Genomic DNA, 13,743 nt, shown 5'->3' with positions numbered 1-13,743 from the left:
AAACAATTTGTACAGTTAACGCAATCATTACAGGGTCCTGAGGTGACATATATCCTCCTTAGTTTACAAAGAAGATGATGGGATTAAGAGATTAAAGTAAAGACAGGCATAGGAAATCACAAGGGTATTGATTGGGAAAGTTATAAGTGTCCATGGAATCTTCACAATTTATGTTCCGAGATTGCAGTAAAGACAGGCATAAGAAATTATAAAAGTATTAATTTTGGGGAACTAATAAATGCCCATGAAATCTTCACAATTTATGTTTTTCTGCCACGGCTTCAACTGGTCCCTCTGTTCGGGGTCCCTGACTTCCCGCAACACTCGGGAGGCTGAGGCAGAGAATTGCTTGAACCGGGAGATGGAGGTTGCAGTGAGCTGGGATCGCGCCACTGCACTCCAGCCTGGGCGACAGAGAGAGACTCTGTCTCAAAAAAAAATATTTTCCTTCAGAACTAGCTAAGGTACATTTCTCAACACTTTTCTACCACAGCAGCAGGAAAAACCTGGAGTCCTGTAAGCCCATGTAATTTTACAGTTTAAGAGAATGGGAAGTTGTATGAGTTGTTAAAGTTTGAATTGGGGGCGGCCGGGTGCAGTGGCTTACGCCTGTAATCCCAGCACTTTGGGAGGCTGAGGCGGGCGGATCACGAGGTCAGGAGATCGAGGCCATCCTGGCTAACACAGTGAAACCCTGTCTCTACTAAAAATACAAAAAAATTAGTCAGGCGTAGTGGTGGGCCCCTGTAGTACCAGCTACTTGGGAGGCTGAGGCAGGAGAATGGCGTGAACCCAGGAGGCAGAGCTTGCAGTGAGCCGAGATCGTGCCACTGCACTCTACCCTGGGTGGCACAGCAAGACTCCGTCTCAAAAAAAAAAAAAAAAAAAAAAAAAAATTAGCTGGGCGTGGTGGCGGGCGCCTGTAATTCCAGCTACTTGGGAGCCTGAAGGCAGGAGAATCGCCTGACCCCGGGAGGCGGAAGTTGCAGTGAGCCAAGATTGTGCCACTGCACTCCAGCCTGGGTGACAGAGCAAGACTCTCAAAAACAAAAAAAAAGTTTGGATCGGGAACAGGGATAGATTTGGCCTTCCACATACACACACACACACACACACACACACACACACGCACACACATATGCACACACATACACAGAGCTTACTTTTGCCTTTGGACATGGTAGCATTTCATTATTTTTACCTTATGTGAGGTTATAACATGTTTCTTCAGAAACTGGGAGTTACAAATTTGTTAGTTCTTTCCAGGATTGTATGCTGGTGATGGGAATAAATGAGTCAATAGGAGAAGTCATATTTAAACCCAGCTAATCTCATCTAGTGCCTGTTGATACTTATGATTGCCTTCTGCAAGAGTGATTTAGGTATCTGCAGCCACTAAATCTTGGCACTTTAAAAGTAAAATCAGAAAATTACTTTTAAGGCATGAAATTGTTGCTTCTTCGTGTAAGTTTTTATTTGAAGAAAAAGGCCGGCCGGGCGCGGTGGCTCAAGCCTGTAATCCCAGCACTTTGGGAGGCCGAGACGGGTGGATCACAAGGTCAGGAGATCGAGACCATCCTGGCTAACACGGTGAAACCCCATCTCTACTAAAAAATACAAAAAACTAGCCGGGCGAGGTGGCAGGCGCCTGTAGTCCCAGCTACTCGGGAGGCTGAGGCAGGAGAATGGCGTAAACCCGGGAGGTGGAGCTTGCAGTGAGCTGAGATCCGGCCACTGCACCCCAGCCTGGGCGACAGAGCAAGACTCCGTCTCAAAAAAAAAAAAAAAAAAAAAAAAAAAAGAAGAAAAAGGCCATTTTTTTGTGATATGTGCAGTCATCCTGAAAGACCTATGGGCATATGTCTCTGTTTTGTTTTTTTTTTGTTTTTTTTTTTTTTTTTTTGAGACGGAGTCTCACTCTGTCACCCAGGCTGGAGTGCAGTGGCACGATCTCGGCTCACTGCAAGCTCTGCCTCCCGGGTTCACGCCATTCTCCCGCCTCAGCCTCCGAGTAGCTGGGACTACAGGCGCCCGCCACCGCGCCCGGCTAGTTTTTTGTATTTTTAGTAGAGACAGGGTTTCACCATGTTAGCCAGGATGGTCTCGATCTCCTGACCTCGTGATCCACCCGCCTCGGCCTCCCAAAGTGCTGGGATTACAGGCTTGAGCCACCGCGCCCGGCCTGTTTTGTTTTTTTTTTATTTGAGACAGAGTCTTGCTGTATTGCCCAGGCTAGACTACAGTGGCACAATTTCGGCTCACTGCAACCTCCGCCTCCCGGGTTCAAGCGATTCTCCTGCCTCTGGAGTAGCTGGGATTACAGGCACGCACCACCACGCTGGGCTAATTTTTGTATTTTTAGTAGAGACAGGGTTTCACCATGTTAGGCTGGTCTCAAACTCCTGACCTCAGGTGATCCACCTGCCTTGGCCTTCCAAAGTGCTGAGATTACAGACGTGAGCCACCACGCCTGGCTGAGTGAATTTTAAATTAGGTTTCTACTTTCATGGTTAGTCTTTGACTTACTAAAAGGATATTTTGCATCTTCAGCTTGAGTTCTCTTTTGTGCTATCTTTTTAGATTTTTATACTCTTTAAAGTTTCTAAACTTGATTTAATATGTGGTATTATAAGTCTACAAATTAGAACTCCTAATTAACATTTTGTGACCATCTAGTCACTGAATAATCTTGGGACTTATTCTAAAACTAGTAGAACTTTCTTTTCTGTTTTTTTATAAAGAACTTGTTTTAAAATAATCCTTAATAGGCCTTTTGTTAACTCTGTTTGTATATTAGTTGTGTACCCTTTTCTCTTTGCAAAAATAAAAGAGATCATTTCAAGTAGAGATTAAAGGTTTGTTTCTCATCCCTTTCTTTAGATATAGTAACAGTTATACCAGATGTAAGCAAATTTGCTAGCAGTTTAGATTTCTGGAATTGTGCCAACTACACATCAAGAGACTAGCTATATTACAGAAGTCAGCATCAGTTTCTTGTATTAAGACAAGACCGGTTTTTACAGACTTTTCTATTTCTCAGTGGAACTTTACTCTGAATATACACTCTTCCATTTAAATACTGGTTCCCAAACCTACATTATATGGTGGCTGCTTAATACACATTTAACATTTTGGTTAATTTAAATCTTGTTGATGTGTATGCATGAATAATTGGGCTAGAAGCAGATACCTTTGATTATTGTGAAACTTCAAGTAAATACTGTGTGAAAAGGACCCCTTCTATTTCACAAATTCTGGCCCCTCAGCTCACTGTCTGAACAGTGATTCTCTTGCATATAGTAAATTCCCTTGGCTTATGTATAATAATAAATGAAATTTAGTATTTATTTGAACTTTTTACCCCTGTAAATATCAAGGTTCTTTTTGCTTAAGTAGTAATTTGTGTCATTCAAGGAGTTTTTATTAAATATTATTATCATTATTATTTGAGACAGAGTCTCACTCATCGCCCAGGCTGGAGTGCAGTGGTGCGATCTCGGCTCACTGCAGCCTCTGTCTCCTGGGTTGAAGCGATTCTCGTGCCTCAGCCTCCCAAGTAGCTGGGATTACAGATGTGTGCCACCAAACATGTCTAATTTTAGTATTTTTAGTAGAGATGGGGTTTCCCCATTTTGGCCAGGCTGGTCTCAAACTCTAGACCTCAGGTGATCTGCCCACCTTGGCCTCCCAAAGTGCTGGTATTACAGACGTGAGCCACTGCACCAGACCTTAAATACTCCTGTTTAAGTGATAGTTTAATGTGTGAACGCAAGTCTGAAATAGGTTTCTTTGCTTGCCAGAAGCTATAACTAATTGCCAAGACAATAGTGACAAACAGAAGGCATATTTTTCAAAGAGGAATGGTTTATATAGTGTTAACATTAAGACAGGAATCTTAGGCCGGGCGCGGTGGCTCAAGCCTGTAATCCCAGCACTTTGGGAGGCCGAGGCGGGTGGATCACGAGGTCAGGAGATCGAGACCATCCTGGCTAACATGGTGAAACCCCGTCTCTACTAAAAATACAAAAAACTAGCCAGGCGTGGTGGCGGGCGCCTGTAGTCCCAGCTACTCGGAGGCTGAGGCTGGAGAATGGCGTGAACCCGGGAGGTGGAGCTTGCAGTGAGCCGAGATCGGGCCACTGCACTCCAGCCTGGGCCACACAGCGAGACTCCGTCTCAAAAAAAAAAAAAAAAAAAGACAGGAATCTTAAGTTTCTAATTTCTGATCTTGTTTGTTGGAATTTCTTTCTTTCTTTTTTTTTTTTTTTTTTTTGAGACGGGCCTTTCTCTGTCACCCAGACTAAAATGCAGTGGTACAGTCATGGCTTACTGCAGCCTCCTGGGCTCAAGTTACTGTCCCACCACAGCCTCCTGAAGAGCTGGGATGGCACGCATGTGCCACCACACCTGGCTAATTTTTAAATTTTTGTGGAGGTGGTTTTTCACAATGTTCCCCAGGCTGGTCTCAAACTCCAACACTCAAGCAGTCCTCCTACCTCAGCTTCCCAAAGTGCTGGGATTACAGAAGTGAGCCACTGTACCTGGCCCTTGTTTGGATTTCTACACTTATCTGTGAAATATATTCTGTTTTCTATGCAGGATGGATCCATTCTCAAATAAACAACGCTTAAGTATCATTAGTTCAAACTGGAGTCAAATAAAGAAATATCAGCGTTAGAAGGAGCAAGTGATAGTTAGCCAGCCCCTTTATTCCTTTTTAGTGCAAATCAGAGATAAAGAATATGAAGTTTACAGTGTATTTGCATTCTTTCACTTTTACATTTGTTGGTTTTGAATAATATTCAGGGGCTGTCTGATAAAGAACCTGTGTAGGTTTCCATATGGCTATATACAAAGTATATGAGTGTAGAATAGTTTTAAATTTTGTCTTGGTTATATTTGGTAAGTTTTAAAACATATTTAAATAGCCTTAAGGTGATATGGATTGCTTTAGTGACTGCTGTTTTAGGAATTTAGTTGGCTTATTACTGATTATAGAGGGAATGTTTTATGTTACTGATTATAGAGGGAACCAGTTCAGGTTAGGTGCCTAACCAAGTGAAACGTTTTTCATAATATAAGGTTTAATAGTGATAATTATAAAAATAATGATGAGTTCAGTGTTTACTCTATACCAGGCACGAAGTACATTACATGTTCATATAGAGAACAACCCTAGGCACAGAGAGGTTATCTAATTTACTTTGGGTAATAAAGCTGATAAATGTTAGAGCCAGGATTCAAACCCAGGCGGTTTGGATCTAGGGTCCATGTACTTGCCACTGTATTGCCTGTCATTAATGTAACCTTACCATATTGCAATTATTTGTTTGTGTCATGTCTGTACTACTATTCTTGTGTTTTTTTTTTGAGACGGAGTCTCGCTCTGTCGCCCAGGCTTGAGTGCAGTGGCACGATCTTGGCTCACTGCAAGCTCCGCCTCCCAGGTTCACGCCATTCTCCTGCCTCAGCCTCCTGAGTAGCTGGGACTACAGGTGCCCACCACCAAGCCCGGCTAATTTTTTGTATTTTTAGTAGAGACGGGGTTTCACTGTGTTAGCCAGGATAGTCTCAATCTCCTGATCTCGTGATCCGCCCGCCTCGGCCTCCCAAAGTGCTGGGATTACAGGCGTGAGCCACTGTGCCCGGCCATGTACTGCTTTTCAATGGAATCTTAAGATCCTTGAGGGGTCAGGCATGGTAGCTCATGGCTGTAATCCCAGCACTTTGGGAGGCTGAGGCAGGCAACTCACCTGAGGTCAGCAGTTCGAGACCAGCCTGGCCAACGTGGTGAAACCCCATCTCTACTAAAAAAAAAAATACAAAAATTAGCCAGGCGTGGTGATAGGCTCCTGTAATCCCAGCTACTTGGGAGGCTGAGGCAGGAGAATCACTTGAACCCGGGAGGCAGAGGTTGCAGTGAGCCAAGATCACGCCATCGCACTCCAGCCTGGGGGACAAGAGCGAGACTTTGTCTCAAAAAAAAAAAAAAAAAAAAAATCCTTGAGGACCAGTAATCATGATTCATTCTTTTTTCATTTGTGGTTTTCCCTGGTATCTGACATATAGTAGGGATTTAATAAATATACATTGAATGAAATGAAGAAAATTTAGATAAATGGAGTAAGTCTGTCATATAGTAGTTCCTCCTTATCTATGGCGGTTGTATTCTAAGACCCCCAATGGTATGCCTGAAACCACAGATAGTACCAAAACTTATATACACTATGTTTTTCCTTATACATATGTACTATGATAAAGTTTAATTTTTACATTAGAAATAGTAAGAAATTAACATTTATAAAAAATAGAACCATTATAATAATATACTGTAATAAAAGTTACGTGAATGTTGTGTGTGTGTGTGTCTCTCTCTCTCTTTCTCTTTTTTTTTTTGAGACGTTGCTCTGTTGCCCAGGCTAGAGTGCAATGGTGTGATCTCAGCTGACTGCAACCTCTGCCTCCGGGGTTCAAGCAGTTCTCCTGCCTCAGCCTCCTGAGTAGCTGGGATTACAGGCACGCGTCACCATGCCTGGCTAATATTTTTGTATTTTTAGTAGAGATGGGGTTTCACCATGTTGGCCAGGTAACTCTTGACCTCAGGTAATCACCATGTTGGCCAGGCAACTCTCGACCTCAGGTAATCCGCCCGCCTCGGCCTCCCAATTAGAATATCTTTTTTTTTTTTTTTTTTTGAGATGGAGTCTTGCTCTGTCACCCAGGCTAGAGTGCAGTAGTGTGATCTTGGCTCACTGCAACCTCTGCCTCCCGGGTTCAAGTGATTCTCCTGTCTCAGCCTCCTGAGTAGCTGGGACTACAGTTGCATGCCACCACACCCGGCTAATTTTTTGTGTTTTTAGTAGAGATGGAGTTTTACCGTGTTAGCCAGGATGGTCTCCGTCTTCTGACCTCGTGATCCGCCTGTCTTGGCCTCCCAAAGTGCTGGGATTACAGGTGTGAGCCACTGCACCCAGCCACAGTGTCTTTTTTTTTTTTTTTTTGAGATGGAGTTTCACTCTTGTTGCCCAGGCTGGAGTGCGATGGTCTGATCTCAGCTCACTACAACCTCTGCCTTCCGGGTTCAAGCAATTCTCCTGCCTCAGCCTCCTGAGTAGCTGGGATTACAGGCATGCGCCACCACGCCTGGCTAATTTTGTATATTTAGTAGAGACAGGGTTTCTCCATGTTGGTCAGGCTGGTTGCAGACTCCTGACCTCAGGTGATCCTCCCTGCTCGGCCTCCTAAAGTGTTGGGATTACAGACGTGAGCCACTGTGCCCAGCCAATATCTTCTTTTTAAAAAAATTTATTTCATTTATTTATTTTTAGAGGCAGAGTCTCACTCTGTTTTCCAGGTTGGAGTGCAGTGGTGCCATCATATCTCACTGCAGCCTCATACTGCTGGGCTCAAGTGATCCTCCTGCTTCAGCCTCCCAGTTAGCTAGGACTATAGGTATGCACCAACACACCAAGCTAATTTTTAAAAATTTTTTTGTGAGTCAGGTCTGGCTTTGTTGCTGAAGTTGGTCTTGAACTCCTGGCTTCAAGCGATCCTCCTACCTCAGCCTCCCAAGTGCTAGGATTACAGGCATGAGCCACTGTGCCCAGCCTCTCTTATAGTATCTTATTGTATTGTACTCACCCTTCTTCTTTGACATTTCCAAACTGCGAGCATCACTACTCTTGTGCTTTGAGGCCATTATTAAGTACAATAAAGGTTACTTGAACGCAAGCCTTGTGATACATTGACAGTGAATCTGATAATTGAGATGGCTACGAGGTGACTAATGGGCTGGTAGCATATACAGCATGGATAGGTCGGAGAAAGCGATGATTCATGTTCTGGGCAGGATGGAATGGGAGGGCACAAGATTTCATCACACTGCTCAGAACAGTACAGTTTAAAACTTATGAATTGTTTGTTTCTGGAATTTTCCATTTAATATTTTCAGACTGTGGTTGACTCTAGGTATTGAAACTATGGAAAGTGAAACTGCGGATAAGGGGGGACTTGTCAGGTATGCATTTATTTATTTATTTTTTTTTTTGGAGACGGAGTCTCGCTCTGTCGCCCAGGCTGGAGTGCAGTGGCCGGATCTCAGCTCACTGCAAGCTCCGCCTCCCGGGTCTACGCCATTCTCCTGCCTCAGCCTCCCGAGTAGCTGGGACTACAGGCGCCCGCCACCTCGCCCGGCTAGTTTTTTTGTATTTTTTTTTAGTAGAGACGGGGTTTCACTGTGTTAGCCAGGATGGTCTCGATCTCCTGACCTCGTGATCCGCCCGTCTCGGCCTCCCAAAGTGCTGTTCTTAAGTGCGAAGCTGTAAGAGTTAATTGTTCTCCAAATCAATGCTTCCTTTTTTTTTTCAAGGCATTAGTAGAAACTGATATTTTCCTGGTACTTAAGGAAGAGGAGGCTCACAACTGGAGGGTATCAGAGATCTCTCATTGTTCTAGGCTCTACCAGGCTGATCCAAGGGCCGAGGGAATTATCTTGATAAACCTGTAATCCATGTTTGGATCTGCCACAGTTAGGGAAGCTCTGCTATAGAGTTTCAAGTTAATAGAATTAGAAGGGAAGTTAGGTAGTATAGTCAGTGCTCATTTTATTTATTTTTGCCTTCTGTTTTCCTTTTTTTTTTTGAGATGGGGTCTCGTGCTGACGTGATCTCGGCTCACTGCAACCTCTGCCTTCCGGGTTCAAGCAATTATCCTGCCTCTGCCTCCCAAGTAGCTGGGACTACAGATGTGGGCCACCACGTGTGGCTAATTTTTGTGTTTTTAGTAGAGATGGGGTTTCCCCATGTTGGCCAGGCTGGTCTCGAACTCCTGACCTTGTGATCCACCTGCTATGGCCTCCCAAAGTGCTGGGATTACAGGCCTGAGTCACCACACCCGGCCTGTTTTACTTTTTTCTTGATCCCCAGATCTTTTTCAGTTTTCTTGCTTTTTTTTTTCCCAAAGAACTAACCATTGATTTCTAGACCTCAGTTGACTGTTATTTCTTTATTAACTTCTACTTCCTTTGGGTTTACTTTGCAAGGGTTTTTTTTTTTGTTTTTTTTTGTTTTGTTTTTTTTTTTTTTTTGAGACGGAGTCTTGCTCTGTTGCCCAGGCTGGAGTGCAGTGGCATGATCTCAGCTCACTGCAATCCCTGCCTCCTGGTTTCAAGCAATTCTTATGCCTCAGCCTCCTGAGTAGCTAGGATTACAGGCATGTGCCAACACACCCAGCTCATTTTTGTGTTTTTAGTAGAGGCGGGGTTTTACCACGTTGGTCAGGCTGGTCTTAAACTCCTGACCTCAAGTGATCCATTCACCTTGGCTTCCCAGAGTGCTGGGATTACAGGTGTGAGCCACTGCCAGCGTGCCTGGTCTACTTTGCAGATTTAAAAAATCTTCTTTAGGCTGGTCCCAGTGCAGTGGTGTTTATAATTTATCAATCATAGCCAGTTACAGATTTATTTATTCCTTCTCCACTCCCACTGCTTCACTTGACTACCCTTACAAAAAAACAAAAAACAAACAGAAGTCTTGAGATGGATGTTTGGCTTGTTACTTTTCAGTCCTTCTTTCTGTATATTCATTTAAATTATAAATTTTCATCCTAAAAATGTGCTACTTTTAGCTGCAGCCCACACTTTTTTTAGTTTGTTTGTTTTGGGGGAAATTCTCCAGGCAGTAGTTATGGCTGTTGGTGCTTACTGCTGCTTCTTTCCTCTTTTTGATAGCTTTGTGAGAGTAATTGTAATGTTGACACACTGTAAAGGGTACATCTTAAAATATGTAATTTGGTAAGTTTTCTCATAAATGTAACCAGGATAATGAACATATTCATCACCCCAGAACATTTCCTCATGCCCCTTTATAATCCTTTTCTCCCCTTTTCCCTGCTCCTTCTCCAGGCAATTACGATTTGATTCCATGTTTTTTTTTTGGATAGAGTCTCACTCTGACGCCCAGGCTGGGGTGCGGTGGCTCTATCTCAACCCACTGCTACCTCTACCTCCTGGGTTCAAGCAATTCTCATGCCTCAGCCTCTTGAGTAACTGGGACTTCAGGTGTACGCCACCATACTAATTTTTGTGGGTTTTTATTTGTATTAATTAGTTAATTTTTATTTATTTATTTATTTATTTAGAGATGGAGTCTCGCTCTGCTGCCCAGGCTGGGGTGCAGTGGTGTGATCTCGGCTCACTGCAACCTCCGCCTCCCAGGTTCAAACGGTTCTCCTGCCTCAGCCTCCCAAATAGCTAGGATTACAGCCTTGTGCCACCATTTCTGGCTAATTTTTTGTATTTTTAGTAGAGATGGGGTTTCACCGTGTTGGCCAGGCTGGTCTTGAGCTCCTGACCTCAAGTGATCCACCTGCCTCAGCCTCCAAAGTGCTGGGATTACAGGTGTGAGCCACCACACCCAGCCCACCCCCCACTTTTTTTTTTTGAAACGGAGTCTCGCTCTGTCACCCATGCTGGAGTGTGGTGGCTAGATCTCCGCTCGCTGCAATCTCTGCCTCCCGGGTTCAAGCGATTCTCCTGTTTCAGTCTCCCAAGTAGCTGGAATTACATGCATTCACCACCACACCTGGCTAATTTTTGTGTTTTTGTAGAGACAGGGTTTCACCATGTGGGCCAGGCTGGTCTTGAATTCCTATCCTTAGGTGATCTGTTTGCTTTGGCCTACCAGAGTGCTGGGATTATAGGCGTGAGCCACTGCACGTGGCGATTTCCATGTTTTTTTAACAGGTAGTGTTTTTTTTTGTTGTTTGTTTGTTTCTTTTGAGACAGGGTCTCACTCTGTTGCTCAGGCTGGAGTGCAGTGGTACAATTACAGCTCACTGCAGCTCTGACCTCCTGGGTGCAAGTGATCCTCCAACCCCAGCCTTCTGAGTACCTGGGACTACAGATGTGTGCCACCATGCCTGGCTAATATAAAAAAATTTTTGTAGAGACAGGGTCTTACTGTGTTGCCTTGGCTGGTCTTGATCTCCAAGGCTCAAACAATCCTCCAACCTGAGTCTCCCAAAGTACTGGGATTACAGGTGTGAGACACCGTGTCCAACTGTAATTATTATTACTATTATTATCATTATTTTTTTGAGACAGAGTCTCGCTCTGTCACCGAGGCTGGAGTGCAGTGGCATGATCTTGTCTCACTGCAGCCTCCACCTCCCAGTTCAAGTGATTCTCCTGCCTCAGCCTTCTGAGTAGCTGAGATTACAGGTGTGCGCCACCATGCCAGGCTAATTTTTGTATTTTTAGTAGAGATGGGGTTTCACCATATTGGTCAGTCTGGTCTGGAATTCCTGACCTTGTGATCTGCCTGCCTTGGCCTCCCAAAGTGCTAGGATAACAGGCGTGAGCCAACGCGCCCTGCCATAATTATATCTTTTTTACATGCTTTTTTAAATTTATGTTTGGCTTTCAAACAGTATCCTGCATCTTTTTTTCCTCCTCTGTGTTTTTAATCTTTTTTCCACCGTGTGTTTTATTTTGGATCTTCATTCTGATTTATCTTTCAACTCATGAATTCTTTCTTTAGCTGTATCTAATGTGCTTTTTTTTTTTTTTTTTTTTTGAGACAGAGTCTTGCTCTGTCGCCCAGGCTGGGGTACAGTGGCCGGATCTCAGCTCACTGCAAGCTCCGCCTCCCGGGTTTAGACCATTCTCCTGCCTCAGCCTCCCGAGTAACTGGGACTACAGGCGCCCGCCACCTCGCCCGGCTAGTTTTTTGTATTTTTTTTTTTTTTTTTTTTTTTGAGACGGAGTCTCGCTCTGTCACCCAGGCTGGAGTGCGGTGGCCGGATCTCAGCTCACTGCAAGCTCCGCCTCCCGGGTTCACGCCATTCTCCTGCCTCAGCCTCCCGAGTAGCTGGGACTACAGGCGCCCGCCACCTCGCCCGGCTAGTTTTTTGTATTTTTTAGTAGAGACGGGGTTTCACCGTGTTAGCCAGGATGGTCTTGATCTCCTGACCTCGTGATCCGCCCGTCTCGGCCTCCCAAAGTGCTGGGATTACAGGCTTGAGCCACCGCGCCTGGCCTCTAATGTGCTTTTAAGATTGTCTGTGAGGGAGAGGACTGTGTCAAGTCATCGCTGTTCTTTAGGATGGGGTTTGTTAAAATTGTCGAGAATGTGGCCTACTTTAAGAGATACCAAGTGAAATTTAGAAGATGATGAGAGGATAAAACTGATTGCTATGCTTGGAAATGCTTGGTGATACGGGATAAAAATAAATACAACACACCCAACTACAGGATGATAGCGTAACAAACAGATACCATTTGTCAAGTTGCTTATACCCATATAGAAGAGGATATGATAATCTGCACAGTGAATGCACACAAACTGCCAAAATATGGTATGAAGGTTGACCTGACAAATTATGCTGCAGTATGTTGAACCAGCCTATGCTGGCCCATAGGCTTCTCAGTAGGATTGGCATGGAAAGCATCTATGAAGGCCAAGTGGAGGTGATTAGAGATGCATTACAACAAGGAAAGCATTGACGATCAGCCTGGTGCGTCTGGATGCAGGCCTTGCCAGAACTACCACTGGCTAAAAGTTTTTGGGGCCCTGAAGTGAGCTATAGATGGAGGCTTGTCTGTTCTTCGCAGTATGAAATGATTCCCTGGTTATGATTCTGAAACCAAGGAATTTAATGCAGAAGTGCATCGAAGTACATCATGGTGAGAGTGTTGCAGGTTACATGCGTTACCTAATGGAAGATGAAGATGCTTACAAGAAAGAGTTCTCTCAGTACATAAAGAACAGAGTAACTCCAGACATGGGGGAGGAGATGTGTAAGGAAGCTCATGCTGCTATATGATAGAATCTAGTCTATTAGAAGAAGCCCAAGAAAAAAGTTAAAACAAAGAGGTGGAACAGTCCCAAAATGTCCCTTCCCCAGAAGAAAGATTGGGTAGCTCAAAAGAAGGCAAACTTCCTCAGAGCTTGGGAAGAGGCTGCTGAGAGCTAAATCAAACAATTGTATGTGAGGATTTTTCAGATAAAGACAATGAACTTACTGACTAAGCAGCTGAAAAAAAAAAAAAGGATTGTCTGTGAGGATATATTTTCTTTTTTCTTTTTCTTTCTTTTTTTTGAGACGGAGCCTTGCTCTATCACCCAGGCTGGAGTGCAGTGGTGCAGTCTCAACTCACTGCAACCTCTGCCTCCTGGGTTCAAGCGATTCTCTTGCTTCAGCCTCCTGAGTAGCTAGGACTACAGGCATGTGCCACCACGCCCGGCTAAATTTTTGTATTTTTAGTAGAGATGGGGTTTCATCATGTTGGTCAGGATGGTCTTGATCTCTTGACCTTGTGATCCTCCTGCCTCGGCCTCCCAAAGTGCTGGGATTACAGGCGTGAGCCACCGCTCCTGGCTTCTTTTTTTTGTTAAGATAGGGTCTTGCGGCCGTGTGTGGTGGTTCACGCTGTGAGGTGGCTTACACCTCACAGTGCCCACCCAGCCACAAAGCCCCCCAGTGTTGATGGGCCCTGGATTCCCACTTTTGTCCCTGGGCCTACAGCCTCACTTCCAAATCTGCTATATCTCTGCTAGATCAGCAAATGACCCCAGAGCAAAAATGGCCTAGAATGCAAAGCTTCCTCTTTATGGAATTTCATCCTCTTCTTCATCTTGATCACCTTATCTTGTTCTATAATTCTTTGAAGAGGTTTTCCCTTCCTTCCAGCTTTTTTAGTTTTGTGGGTGTCAAGTAGAAGAGAGAGAATTAGTTTGAGTTATA

General features: G+C 44.3%; 1 protein-coding gene across 5 annotated transcripts in view; it reads left to right on the top strand.

Moving 5' to 3' along the window:
• LOC105472288 (aminopeptidase puromycin sensitive) overlaps positions 1–13,743 on the top strand; it is a 110,464-nt gene that overhangs the window by 26,105 nt on the left and 70,616 nt on the right. The gene's annotated exons all lie outside the window — the stretch shown is intronic.

Source organism: Macaca nemestrina, chromosome 17 (assembly GCF_043159975.1).
Source record: "Macaca nemestrina isolate mMacNem1 chromosome 17, mMacNem.hap1, whole genome shotgun sequence".
Taxonomy (NCBI): domain Eukaryota; kingdom Metazoa; phylum Chordata; class Mammalia; order Primates; family Cercopithecidae; genus Macaca; species Macaca nemestrina.
This window is presented reverse-complemented; position numbering and strand designations above follow the sequence as displayed.